The sequence below is a fragment of the Felis catus genome, chromosome B2, assembly GCF_018350175.1.
Source record: "Felis catus isolate Fca126 chromosome B2, F.catus_Fca126_mat1.0, whole genome shotgun sequence".
NCBI lineage: Eukaryota > Metazoa > Chordata > Mammalia > Carnivora > Felidae > Felis > Felis catus.
This window is the reverse complement of record NC_058372.1, coordinates 35,310,126-35,323,548: the sequence shown is the minus strand read 5'-3', so window position 1 is coordinate 35,323,548 and position 13,423 is coordinate 35,310,126. Positions and strand designations below refer to the sequence as shown.

The 13,423-nt window shown below is 50.5% G+C and overlaps 1 long non-coding RNA gene across 2 annotated transcripts; it reads left to right on the top strand.

Moving 5' to 3' along the window:
• Nucleotides 1-3,981: 3,981 nt before the first annotated feature.
• On the top strand, nt 3,982-10,798 carry LOC123385352. 2 transcript variants are annotated; one of them, XR_006597715.1, is made up of 3 exons: nt 3,982-5,363; nt 6,754-6,831; nt 9,370-10,798. It is a non-coding gene; the product is annotated as an uncharacterized LOC123385352 (long non-coding RNA). The 2 variants fall into 2 exon arrangements; XR_006597714.1 differs by having other exon boundaries at nt 3,982-6,831.
• Nucleotides 10,799-13,423: the final 2,625 nt, after the last annotated feature.

Sequence of the window (13,423 nt, the reverse complement as noted above, 5' to 3'; positions counted from 1 at the left end):
AGCACGCTCACAAGTGCGGGAGAGGGGCAGAGGGAAAGACAGAGAATCCCAGGCAAGGTCCACACTCAGCGCAGAGCCCAACGTAGGGCTCGATACAATGAACCTGGGATTGTGACCTGAGCCAAAATCAAGATTTGGACGCTCAGCCACTGAGCCACCCAGGCACCCCGGAAGTATATTTTAATAGGATGCTTCTTTTCTCTTCCCCCGGTGCCTCTGTTGACAGAGCATTCACGGAAATGCTCATAAGTAGTCATTCACGGGGAACTGCCTATTGCAAATGAGCCCCTCCTTGGTTGTGTCTGTTCTGATACACTTGGAACAAAATGCAGCCGGCTCTGTCATTTCGTGGTGCCTAACCAAACTTCTTCCTGCAGAGATTTATATTCTGGCCTACACCGCAGTCTTCGGTGGCTGACAGCCACAGAATTCAAAACCAAGTAGTGTCTATCAGCCTTCTTAACTCCATGCACACCCTATTTCAGTCTCCTACATTTGTTCTTCCAGGGAATGTATGCATCTCTATATATATTTTCCCTCTCAAAACCAGAACATCAACACTGCTGTTTCTGACACTTAGACATCCCACGCAAAGCCACGTTGGATTTTTGCCAAATGAAAAATGCATCCAACAATCAAGTTTCTAAGAAGGTGTCAAGTGGGGAATGATAATGTGTAATAATCGAGAAAGGAATTTATTAAAAGCAAACCGAAACACTGACCATTTTCTCCCCAGGAAGGAGTAGAACTCTGTAGTGAGCATAAGGGTAGACTATGAATTCTCCTTAAAAAGCAGTATTGTCATGAAGGAGAGGCACCACTTAAGTTTTTTTTAACCTAGGACTAAAGAAACTGGATAAGGGATTTTATATGTTTTTTCAGTCTTTCTGATTTTTTTTAATGGGGGGTGGTAACAGAAAGGAAGTTGCCATCTATGTAATACATAGAAACTTCCGAAATAAAGTGCCACTGATGGTTGAAATTGCTTCTGGGCTCTGATTTTAAAGACTGTATGAAGTTTTAACAGCCATTTTAACCTGTGAACCATCTCAAGTAGGATTGTAGGGCTCATCTTCAAGACTTCACATTTTAGGTTTGTGGGCCTCCAGTGGACTTCTATTCAAGAGCAGGGCGGACTTTAAAACGGCAGTAAGTATCTAAGAAAGAATTTAAGTGATATCTATCCACTGGCATTTCTGAGTGAGGGGGAATTGTGTAGATTAGCCAGGTGGATGTGCTGAGAGACCTACAGCATCCCTTGAACTTGTGGGAAACCCACCTTTATGTTGTTACGGACCCAGAGGTGGTATGTAGTGTGGCTTCCTTAAATTGGCAGCTCCTTGATTGAAGAGGGGATTGTAGCTTTAATCTTCTTCCTTGTCATTCCATAAATTTTGGAAATGATGGGTTACTTTAGGGAATGACCAAAAAGTTGTATTCCTCAAGCCTTCCCCACCTTCAGCCTCTTTCTCCATGCTTCTCTTTCTTTCCTCTCAACAACAAAAAAGCAAAACCCAACAACAAACTGTGTAAATGACTTTATGAACTTTTCAGAGATGGTGTTGGGCAAAGTACTGTTCTAGACTCTGGGGAAGTAGAAACTTCTTTTGGCCTGAACTGGGCAGACATCATTGGACCCACCTCTGAGAGCAAAGAATAAGACATCCATGCACTTACCCCCCCGAATTGTAATCCTGAGAATGCCCGTTTTCACCCAGGTCGTGGGAGTGGTGGAAATGTACCATCACTGCTCAGAGAAGGAAAGAAGGGCCTGAGTACAGTGCACTTGGCATGCTTTACCATACACAAGAATAACCGGGAGCCTCCTGGAAAGCAAGTCGGGATTCAGCATCTGTCCAGAGAGTCTGTGTTTCTATCCAGCTCCCAGGAGATGGTGACTGCTGGTCCAGACATCACACTTGGAGTAGTGACATCCCAGAGGTCACGTTTGTCCAACCTGACAGTGGGGGCGGGGGAGATTTTCCTAAGCATGGGACAGTCCGCACCATAACCTGACCTGCCTCCCCGACCAGTGGTGGCCTTGGAAGAGTGAAGAGATTCAAAGCACAGGATGAGCTTTAACTGCTTCTGGCTTTGGCTGCTGAGATTAAGCTTTTAGAAACGGTGCCCTTCTGCCTTTTATTCCCACTTTACTACACCGGACATCAGACCATGGTGTGTGGCACTGAGTCCCCGTGTGGGCACCAGCGTGGGTAAGACATGGTATAGGTTGTAGACATCACAGAAAATGCAGGGGAGAGGTCATCAGCAAATACGACATTGAAGAAAAAGGGCTCTGAAACCAGACTGCTGTTCAGATCCCAGCTTCGCCATTTTGCAGTGGTGCGAAGGACAAGTTCCCTAAGTTCTCTGTGCCTTTAGTTTCCTCCACCATAAAATGAGGATAATAGCCCTGGCCTCATAGGGTTGTGAAGATTTAAATGAGCCAGAACAGGTCATCTGAAAAAGCACCAGCATTTAGAAAACAGCTACAGTTATTACCAGTGGCCCTCAAAGCCACCACACCCCTCTCCTACCTCTTCATCCCTGTGTTATCTTGTACAGCTTCTCCCTCCCACTGGGCTAGCCTCAGAGAAAAGGTTTTGTCTTATTCCCCGCCGGGAGCCCCCTCAGCACCTTATGCAATTCTTTGAAGTTATTGCTAAATGAATCAAATTTAGAATTGTTCTCTGTCAGGAAAAGATTAAGATCCATTCGCTGAAATAGCTTCACCGCATCTCCAAACCCAGATTTTAGCTGGTAGGGCAGCAAAACCTTTCCACTAAGCCCTCTGGAAGTCCTCAGCTTGATTTATTTTTGGATTGTGTCTCCAGAATATGTCAAAATAGCTTTCCCCGCATAAGGGAAATGATTCCTACCCCCAGATCCTCGAGCCAATCTGAGACGTCACTGTGGCCCCTTCTGGCACCACATTCTTGCAACGTGTGGAGGAGGAAACATTGAAAAGCACATTTGTTTGAGTGGTGGAGTTTACTGCCTACAAAGTGCCTTGTGGCCTCAGAGCCTTGTTGCCTATAGGAGTAGGTTACTTACTCGAGGTAAATACCAGGATAGGGATTTTCCAGCAACATTCTTTTGCAGATAAGAGAGAAGCAAAGTGCAGGGGAAGAGAACATGTCAGGGTCTCACTCGAAGGTTGGCTTGGTCTGATTTTAGAAATTGGGTCCTCCTTTGTTCTTCCAAATGGGTAATTCATGATCCCTAACTGCATCTGAAACCACAGGTAGCCAGTTGGGGGCAAAGTTTGTGGACAGAGAGGTATGAAGCTTCTGTGTGACCTTTGGCGAAGCCCTTTACCTCCGGAAGTTGGTTTCCTTATTCATCAAGCGAAGATTAGAAGTAGTCCCCTGTTAGCCCCAAATTTCTGAATCTAGGTCATTCTGAGAAGATACCTTCGGTTGCCAAGTTTCCATTTAGCATGCTGTTTTGGAAGTTCGCCACTAGAGGCCGCTGTGAATACGGTTTAGCCTTGCTTCGGAAGGAAAGGCCTACCCATGCCTTTCGCGATTTTACGAAGCCAGGCCTGCCACCCCTTGGATGTGGTAAACCAGCAACTATTCAGACTGCAAGAGGCCAGGATTGAGATGTCAGCCTGGCACTAAGTCTATCTGTTGGTACGTGCCGACCAACCCTCTTTCCTGTCTACTGGACTAGATGGAAGAGAAACCCACTGTGCATGGTAAGATTGGCTGAGTCCTTGTGACCACAGGGCCCGGTTCTATAGCATGCCTCATTAAAAAGAGCTAGTTCTCTCTAATATTCAGCTATACTGTTGAATTCACTCATTTAACAAGTAATCCTTGTACCATTTTTTTTTTATTTTATTTTTTTAGTGAATATTCATTTTTGAGAGAGCGCAAGCAGGGGAGGGCCAGAGAGAGGGAGACACAGAATTCAAAGCAGGCTCCAGGCTTTGAGCTGTCAGCACACAGCCCGACACCAGGCTCAAACTCATGAACCGTGAGATCATGGCCTGAGCCAAAGTTGGACATTTAACCAACTGAGCCACCCAGGAGCCCCCTGGTACCCCTTTTATGCCCAGTAACAGCAAATATTTTCAAAGAATCAGAAAGTCAACCAGAAGGAAGCTTGACATGAAGTTACCATTGCCCTTGTTCCATGCTCTGTCGAAGCTTCTTATTTGTATTTTTCTCTTAATTCCCCAAGTCAGCCGCTAAGGTTGCAAACTGGAGACCAAAGGTAAGTAGCACAAAGCCTTGTCCAGAGTCAATGAATGGATAGGATACCCGGTCCAGGGTTGCATGGCTAGTAAAAGGCCAGGGCTCGGACTTGAACTTGGGAACTTCTGATCCCCAGTTCAGCCCATTTATCTCCACTTTTGGCATACAGGGGAGGAAGATGACCAACAGATAAAGAGAATGATCTAGTGGCAGGGTAGGGGTTGGATCCTGAATCTCTCGCTGGCCTGACCAATCTGCTGCTGCGTCCTAGGGTGTCCCCAAGCAGGGCTGGCTGGGAGGCTCCGGGTTTAGCTGTCTTGAAGCTCCTTCCCAGCAGCCTGAACCAGGCCTGTGGAGGCACAGCAGGAGGGAAGGGGGGGGGGAGGGAACACAAATGACCCTAATCAGTGTGTTTATTGGATCATAACTGTATTAGCCTCACAACTCAGCGAATCTCACAGAAATCACTTTCCTCTCCATGAGGATTTAGCCACAGTTCCATTAAAAGCTGCTGGCCCACGTGTACCTGTGAGGAAGCTCTTGTACAGCAGAAGCAGCGGGGGAGGAAGGAGAGGCAATATTTCTACTTCCTCATTACGCTGACAGGGAAAATGGCCATTTCACATTCACTGTATAAGAAAAGCCCCCAAAGGAAAGGGAATCCAAGGTTCACATTGTCTTTTTGGCAACGTTCAGCTCTAAGAAGATGTTCTCTTTGTGCCTCCCTTTTTGAAAGCATTTGTGATGCTGTTTAAGATAAAACAAGAGTCGGGAAGGAACTTGTGTTTGGGGAACATACCAGGTGCCAGACGCTTTACACGTATTATTCCCTTGAAACTCTCTGAAGGCCTGTGAACGAGGCCTCGTGACGTCCCATTCACAGGTGCATCCATTTCATGGGTGAAGGCTCCACTCAGATGGCTGGGCCTTGGCGGGGCTGAGCTTCAAGCTGGGGGTCTGTGCTCTCCCTCTGCCATACCCCAGACTCCCACAGTGACAGCATTTACCTTTGTTCCCTCCTTGCACTCACAAAAATATAGAGACTGGTTTTCACGCGGGCCACTGTGTGACCGTGGCAGCTTCCTTCCCCAAGCCTCCATCTGTGGAACGAGGGGCCCAGACTAAACCCGCTCTGGTCTAAACTCCGATGATTTGATGAAGGTATTTTTCTCGCCCAGTAGCTCCCAGCCCGTCCTTATCTAATTACAATCTCAAACCAAACTTGGGGGGATGGCGGTATGGGTATTATTCCCATTTTTAAAGCTAGGGCTACTTGAGAAGCAGAAATGCAGTGAGGGGTTCAAGGTCACAGCATGAATGGAGAACCCGGCACTCTGCCTCCAGCCCCCAGGCACGCACGCAGGCTGTCAGCAGCAGCTCTGGGAGCCTGACATCTGAGCCTCACCCTGGCTCCTGATAGAATTATCAGCGAACTGGGGAACACATACTTCCCGTAATCAGGGCAACTTTTCTTAGCCAGGGGTGGAGGAGGCAAGATGTGAAGTGTGTCTGATGAGCTGCTCTTCCAGTGCAGGGCCTAGAGTGAATAAAACCCAGGGAAATCATGGCAGACAGCTGGAGATTCAAGCAGGCGAGCTCCAGGGGCAGGGCCACTGGGACTTCAGCTCCTGCACAAAGCCAGTCTCATGGCATTTTGTGCACGTTTCAGTCTTCAGCAGCCAGGCAGGCAAACACGGGCAGCTTGGCATGAAAATTAATTTAGACCTTAAAAGAAGTGTTTCATCTTCAGTGGCTTTTCAGGCTGCCCCAATCCAGGTGCAGCAAAGGGAGATGTGAGGGAGCAGTGGTGACAGAGGACCTGAGGGCTTGGGTGAAACCACAGCCTTGTACCCAATGGCCTCAGGTAGTGGGGGCAGAGAGTCCTGGGGCCGAGGCAGACCCTCACAGCAGCTCGGACGAGGGAGAAAGGAGAGGGGTTTCTGGGAATAGAATCAGCTGAGGCCAGCCAGGTAAAAATCCAGCTATTCTGACCCTCACCCAGGCCTGAGCCTGCCAATCGGGAATGTGACAAGCGTGTTGGTGGGAGGCTGGGCCTTCAGGGAGGGACATAGTGTGCTTTTCAGCTTGTGAAGAAATGTGAGGATTCACTCTCCATTTCCCAAGATGCTCAAACAAGAGGAAATCGGCTTACATCAAGTGGAGACAGTTCAAGAGGCCCAGGAGCAGACTGGCTGGCTGGTCATAATGTATTCAAATGCAATTAAGTCCAGTGAGAAGAAGGAGGGAGGCTGAGGCCCGGGAAAGGCCACATTGTGGAGGACCAAGGTCAAGGCCTTCAGGGCACGTCCCCTGCTAGTGGGGAGAGGAGAAAAAAAATCTACCTAAGAGAACAGTTTTGGAGGTTCAGTGGAAGGACAGGTTGGAAGGACCTTGGCTTTTATTGTGGAAGGCCCAGAGACGGCACATTTGTGTTTCTCAACCAACAGAAAGTCAAAGGGACCCATGTCTTACCTGAAGGAGCCGAGGTGAGAGCAGATCCCTGAGACTCCTTCTAACCAGAGCTCCTGTTAATTTTTTTTTTTATCTCTAGTTTCTGTTTATTGGCAGAACAGCCTTGGGCAAATCTCTTCCCCTCTCAAGGACTCAGTTCCAGATCTGTAAAGTCTGGGTAAGTTGAATTATCTTTAAAGTAAGCAGCAGTGAGCTTTCTTTTTTTTTTTTTTCAACGTTTTTAATTTATTTTGGGGACAGACAGAGACAGAGCATGAACGGGGGAGGGGCAGAGAGAGAGGGAGACACAGAATCGGAAGCAGGCTCCAGGCTCCGAGCCATCAGCGCAGAGCCTGACGCGGGGCTCGAACCCACAGACCGCGAGATCGTGACCTGGCTGAAGTCGGACACTGAACTGACTGCGCCCCCCAGGCGCCCCAGCAGTGAGCTTTCTAATATCGCAACTAACAATACCAAGTTTAGGGGCGCCTGGGGGGCTCAGTCGGTTAAGGGTCTCACTTCGGCTCAGATCATGATCTCGTGGTTTGTGGGTTTGGGCCCCGCATCGGGCTCTGCACTGGTGGTGTGGAGCCTGCTTGGGATTCTGTCTCCCTCTCCCTCTGCCCCTCCCCTACTTGTGCTTGCTCGTGCTCTCTCTCTCTCTCTCTCTCTCTCTCTCTCTCTCTCTCTCTCAAAATAAATAAACTTAAAAACAAAAATAATGCCAAGCTAAATACTGTATTAAATATGGGGGCATTGGTGACAGACAGTGATGTCTACCCTGGACAAAGTGAGAAGTGGAAGGGTCAAGGCCCCGAGCATAGATCATATGGTACAGACCAGTGAGGGGCTGGAGACCTGGGCTATGCTGGCAGACATTGAGGTTCCTGGTTGAGGCCCTGAGTGAGGACTAGAAGGAGGCGGCTTGGTGTTGGGCAAAGGGGCTTTGGATCCACACAGTCCTGGGTTTGTATCCTATGGTCGTTTACCAGTGTGAGCTCAGACAAGTTAGGGTACTGAACTACTTCAGACCTCGGTTTCCTTATCTGTAAAATGGAGCAGATGATGCCCATTATTCTACAGATTTCTAGAACGTTAATTCAAAGTGATTGCTCCAACCCCACTGGACAAGCTTTTGAGGAGACGGTCTCCCTTATCTCTATATCCCTGGTAACCAACTAGCCTAGCTCGTTTGGGCAGCTAGTTTGGCACGGGGCTTATTTGCCAAATGGGACAGTAGCATCATGGAATTAGTGTGAGGGTTAAATATGTGACAGATGTTAAATTCTCACCACGACGCCTATTATGTGGCAGGTTCTCTGTAAAAAAACAAATATATAAATTCCTTCCCTTCTCTGTGCTACTACTGGCCAAGGGGCCCAGAGATTCTCGATCTGACAGTTGTCAAACAGTTTGACAACTGAATTCATCATAGATGCTCAATAAATGTTTGCTGGACCGAAGGCAAGATGTGCGTGGTGGGGAAGACCCAGGCCCTGTTTGGGACTTCTTGGTGGAAGTCCGGGGTCCTCATGAATGAGTCGATGTTTCAGAGGGAAGGGGCAGACTTTTCCTTTAGTCATTTGACTGACTGAGCCCCTGCAATGTGCCAGGCACGGTCTTAGCGGTGGGAAGTCCTTGCCTGCATAAAACTTACATCCTGGTGGGAAGCAGACAAGGATAATGCTATAAGGGAAAATAAAGAGGACCGGGGGACGAGAGTGACGAGGCACTGTGTTAGGTAGTGTGGCCAGAAAAGCTTCCATGCAGAGGGGGCATTTGGGCAGATACCTGACAGACTGGGCTGAGGGAACAGCAGGTAGAAAGGTCCTGAGACAGGCGTCGCAGGGCCAATGAGGAGGTCGGTGTGGCTGGCATGGGGTCAGTGAGGGGAAGAGAAAGATGGGATGAAGTCAGAGAGGTCACGGGGGTGGGGCCCACAGCCTTGTAAGTCCTTTCACCACAGAGTGAGATGGGAGCCAGTGGGGGGAGCTCCAGCAGAGCGCTGCAACTTGACTTTGGTTTCCGGTGCCTCTGTGAAGATTCTGGTCGCCAAACTGTAAGGGCTGGGAGGCTCCCCTCACTTGGAAAATCATGAGTGGCTGGAAGGAAGAAGAGAGCAGGAGAAGTGAGAGAGGAAGCTAGTGCCCACTGGGCCGCCACAGACCCCAGGGCAGGGAAGCGTGGGAGGAGTGGATCCTAGGGCAAGAGAGGCTGCTGGGCTGGCAGCGGGAGGGCCTGGGGCTTCTCTTTGCCCATGGACCCAGTTAGCTGGCGCCATGATCTGGGGAGAAGTGGGAGGGAGGGGCGGTGTGGGGTTCTGGTTGGGATAGTAGGGCACCCGGCTGGAAGACTGTCACCCTCTAGGAGGAAGGGGGACGAGAGGTGTGGAGAGGCTTTAGCGTCCTCCTCTACTCCGGCAGAGGATGGCTTCTCCCCACACCTCCCAGGCAGGTCCTCACTGCTCTCGGGTACCTGACCTTGCTGTTACTGGTGGAGTTTCTTATCAAGGGAAGAGTTCAGGTGACCTTGAATGCAGTGTTCACCCTCCCTACGCTTCTTAGTAAAAGAAGGGGTTTAACTAGATGGTCTCCAACCAAGCCCCTTCTAGCATTTCTATTAATGGATGGAATCAGACACTACATCTCTCCCACCTCCTCACTGCCATGTGGTTTCAGGTTTCTGCCATGCCCTCTATCTTTCCTTTTCTCTCCAGGGCTGCCATGTGTGGTGATGGAGGGTGTTCACTGCACAAGGACACCCAGCCAAGGGAGTAAGTAGAGGCTCAGACCCGCCCATGCCCTGCTTAACAAGCCATGTGCCCTGTCTGGCTCAGGGTTTCATTTACCCAGAGTAAAGAACACATTTTTCTAGTCTGTCCCTGTCCCATGCAGAGTCCTTCTTCTGCTCTTCTGGGTCCCTGTTCTCCGACCATCGCCAGTCTCCACCAGGGCAAATCTGAGGGCGGCATTTACACGAAGTGTACTGAGAGGGTGGACAGCAGCTGCCTCCCCTGTGAGGAACTCTGCCTCCTAAACCCCGTGGTGCTTTTCCTCTCCTTATCAATGCTGCGAGTTGCCTCTCGAAATTGCTCTGCCGTCATTAACACCGCGGATTAGGTCAGACGAGCGTGTGTGTGCAGTCTTAGATGGCAAAGGCAAAGCGCTGATGCTGATTATTCTAGATCTTCTGGGCATGGCCCATTCCGTGCTCACAGTTCTTAATCAGAGGGACGCGCGTTGGTTACGTGGCCGGGTGGGCCAGGGCCATGGCTGGTTCTGATGTGGCTGCCAGGCCCAGACAACACGTCTGCAGCACCTGCCAGCCTGCTGGCATCACAAGTGACCTGAGTAGAAGAAATCGCCCATCGGATGGCATGCCTGCTGGCTGCTTTTGAACCATCAGCAATTCATTTGAGCAAGGACTATGAGCATTTTGCCCTGGGCCTGAACACCAAGTTTTGTGTTCTGGGGCTCACTCTGTTGGCCATGTGGCTGAGGGGTATCTTCCAGACCACTACTCCTGAAGTGCTCCCTTCTGAAAAGCTTCTGGAGGAGGAGGAGGAGGCCAAGACCTGTGGCCTTGCATCATGGCCCCCCACCTCCTGGCCTCCTGTTCTACCTCCACCACCTTCACCCTAGGCTCCAGCCACACCGCGGTCTCCCTCCGGCCCTTGATCGCGCTGGTTCCCTGCCAGGAGTGCCCGCTTAGCCTTGTCCTGCAGGCAGAAGCTCGTCATCTGTGGCAGCTGCTGTCCCGGCGATGCCCTGACCTTTACCACTTCAGTATGTTCCAGCCCCACATCCGGATGCCAGCACCTGCATTTCTTTGCCTGGAGCTTTCTCTGGCCTCTGGAACCTGCATGTGCCACTCTGTGCTGGGCAGAGGCCAGAAGTGCCAGGGAATTCCCCCCCCCCCAAACAGGAACCCCCAGCCACTGACAAAAGTTGGTGTATACACACCCCTGCTCTCTCACGCCTGCGGCGGGCTAATTCCAAGGCGTGTTCTCTTCAGTGCGAATGAGCCCTAGCTGCCCGGTGATAACCGGCTTGAGAAACCACCCAGGATTGCCCACTTACCTGTCTTACTTCCGCGCTCCCCACAGCGTTTTCCTTCGTCTCCCAAATAAACTACTCACATTCAAATCTTTCTCTCCGGGTCTGCTTCTAGAGGAACCAAACAGACATCATCTTCAATGACCTTCTCAAGATCACCTCCTTTTTGCAGTTTCCCCTGACCCTCCCTTGTTTCCACTTTTGAGGCAAAACTTTTGGCCATTCTTTGCTTTAAAATGTTTATTTTTTGGGGGGGTGCCTGGGTGGCTCAGTCAGTTGAGCATCTGACTTCAGCTCAGGTCATGATCTCACGGTCTGTGCGTTCGAGCCCCGCCTCAGGCTCTGTGCTGACAGCTCAGAGCCTGGAGCCTGCTTCGGATTCTGTGTCTCCCTCTTTCTCTGCCCCTCCCCTGCTCATGCTCTCTCTCTCTCTCTCTCTCTCTCTGTCAAAAATAAATAAATTTTTTTAATGTTTATTTATTTTTGACAGAGAGAGAGAGAGAGAGAGAGCGCACAAATGGGAGGGGGGGGGTGGAGACACAGAATCTGTAGCAGGCTCCCATCTGTCAGCACAGGAACTGTGAGATCATGACCTGAGCCGAAGTCAGACGCTCAACCACTCAACGGCTTGAGCCATCCAGGCACTCCTGGCTACTCTTTTCTCTTCCAAGGGCCTTTATACCTACCTCAGCAGCACTCCTCAAGTCTCACTGTGGTTTGTCTGTACCATCTGTCTGCACGTCCTGGGGCCCCTATTAACCTGAGGATTCTGTGGGGACAAAGTCTTTTTTGTTTTTTTGTTTTTTTTTTTTTAGTTTATTTATTTTTGAGAGAGAGTGCAGGAAGAGGCAGAGAGAGAGAATCCCAAGCCGGCTCTGCGCTGTCAGCACAGAGCCCCATGCAGGGCTTGATCCCACAACCCGTGAGATCATGACCTGAGCCAAGACCTGAGAGTCGAATGTTCAATAAACTGAACCGCGCAGGCGCCCCAGGGGGCGAATTCTGTAAACCTAGGACAGCACCTGGCACAGAACAGGTACCCAGTACAACTTTTTTGCCAAAGACCCAGCAGTGGAAATGCAATGACTAAGAGGGAATGGAAAGAAACAGACAGGTCCAGAATGTTTCTAGAAAGAGGTCCTGGGACTGTTATCGCAGATGCTGTCACATTACAAGGTAACATGGTAGAACCTTTAGTCTTACTACTTACCTGCTGAACAAGCTGCAGTGGCTCCCTTTGTTGCCCTCCCGAACAGGGCCTAATTTCATAGATGGTTTTTGAGACCATCATCTGGCCCTACATCTGGCCTCCCTAAGAGGCAGTCAAACTTTGGTCCCAACAATCGGAGTTCAAATTTTCACTCTGCCAGTTCCCCCCTGGGTGTTCATGGGCAAGTTACTTAGCCTCTCTGGCCACTAGCTTCTTTATTTATTACATGTGGACAGCAATGCCACACCACCTATAATTATTTTGAGAATTTAAAATCATGTATGGTCCTTGTGAGATATACTAAAACCACAATTGTACACTTTAAAATGGTGAGTTTTATGGTATAGGTATAATATTTCAAAAAAAAAAAAAAATCATGGTGTCTTGCCCAGGGTAGGCTCTTTGAAAATAGAATGGTGGTTATCAAGAAGTTTCCCAAATGGCCCCAGCAGTGCGCCAGTCACACAGTAGGTACTCAGTAAATACTGGTGGAATGAATGGATAACGGTCCACAAGTAGGTTTGCAGCACTGTCTGGGAGAGGTATGGGGGGGATGGGAGGGTGGTGGGCAGAGAAATTTCAAGCCCAGTATTGCATCCCTCAGGAAAGGAAGCTGGGATTATTCTCTGGGGAGGTAGGGCTAAGGGTCAATCCAGGAGTGGGGCCCTCAGACCCGTGTGCCCCACTGCCATGGATGTCCCAGCGCCTCTGCCCCTTGGTGTCAGTCCCAGGTGGCAGAAGGAGTCCAGCCGACCTGACCTGTGGGTAAACGAAAACACCTTAACCTAGGCCAAGGAATGTGTTCTTATACTCATCTTTGACTTTGGCTGTATCTGATGTTCTGGGAATCGACTTCAAACAATCTCTGGACTTGCCAGTTAAGGCCCAACGGCATGCCCCTAGAGGGCGTGACTTTTCTGCGTCCAGCCTTCTTGGCCTCCCCCAGCCCTCCCCCCCCCCCACCCCCCACGGTATCCGGTGGTGGGCGTAGAAAAGTGGGCTCCATCTCTGCAAAGCTTGGACAGAGGCTGAGGAGGGCCTGCGGGGGATTTTCCGGAGTCTCAGTGCAGCAATCTATGCGGGCAGCCCTAGGGAGATGCCAAAGCTCACAGCCCTGGCGACCCCTGGTCTGGAAGGGCCAGGCTGAGGCAGGGTGGGGCCCGTCCAGCCCTGAAGACATGAAGGGGTTGGTTCAGGAGGGGTGCCGCCTGAGAGGTGCCTCAACTGTCCCCACTCTCCCAGGACAGGGATCAGAACCCTGCACACAGCAGGCGCCTACTCAGCGCTGGCTGGATAGGAGCCCAGGGAGCCCCGGCCACCCTCGCAGTCTGGTGGAGGAAGCTTCTAGACCCCAGGGGCTGGCTCAGCTACGTGGTCACGACGGGCCGGGGATGGGGAGGGCGCTGGCGTGTGGCTTAGGTGGCTGACTCGGTGTGGCCAGAGGAGGATGGGGGAGCGCCCAAGCACCGACCCTGCCTGGTCCTAACGACCCTCCTTAGGAAACC